Raw genomic sequence first — 637 nt, 5'->3', positions numbered from 1 at the left:
TAAATTCCCTATGTAGTTCCATGTTGTTTTTGTTAGGTTCTGCCTAGTAGGTTCCAACTCATAGAGACCCTATAGGACAGAGTAGAACTGCCCCATAGAGTTTCCAAGGAGCAGCTGGTGGATTTGAATTGCCAACATTTTGGTTAGCACCCGAGCTCTTAAACACCACACTACCAAGGCTCCTAAAAAGCAGGATACCAGGCACCTGGAAGGTGGAATTGAACCACTCTGTTGCTAGACATCTACAGGTTTGAAACCTGTGCCCCAGACTACTGAGGATCATTCGGGTGGTATTTTCCCTAGCATGTTATCCACTGGGGCATGTGACGTATTGACTAAATTGTATGTCTATGTTTTTCTTTCTAGACTGAAAGCTCCTATAATTCTCGGATGATGTTAAATTCATCTTTATATTCTCAGTTGACTCAGTTTCTGGTGTACAGTAGGCATTTATTAAATGAATAAATGGATAAATGAATTTAATGTTCTGAGTTTCTGAACATCACCATAACTGAGTTTCCAATCTGAACATCATTGGGCAGAATCTTGTGTGACTCTGACTAAATTGTCAACAGGGCTACTAATCCCAACTTGTGGCCCAGTAATCCCATCTTGCCTCATATCTCTCTCACCCTTT

The 637-nt window shown here is 41.1% G+C and overlaps 1 non-coding gene across 1 annotated transcript; it reads right to left on the bottom strand.

Annotated features, from left to right (window-relative positions):
- Window positions 1-202: 202 nt before the first annotated feature.
- On the bottom strand, window positions 203-289 carry TRNASTOP-UCA (transfer RNA opal suppressor (anticodon UCA)). Its single transcript has one exon. It is a non-coding gene; the product is annotated as a tRNA-Sec (tRNA).
- Between the last annotated feature and the right edge of the window lie 348 nt (window positions 290-637).

This window comes from Elephas maximus, chromosome 10 (assembly GCF_024166365.1).
Source record: "Elephas maximus indicus isolate mEleMax1 chromosome 10, mEleMax1 primary haplotype, whole genome shotgun sequence".
Classification (NCBI taxonomy): Eukaryota; Metazoa; Chordata; class Mammalia; order Proboscidea; family Elephantidae; genus Elephas; species Elephas maximus.
The sequence above is the reverse complement of the archived record's forward strand: the minus strand, read 5'-3'. Positions and strand labels throughout refer to the sequence as shown.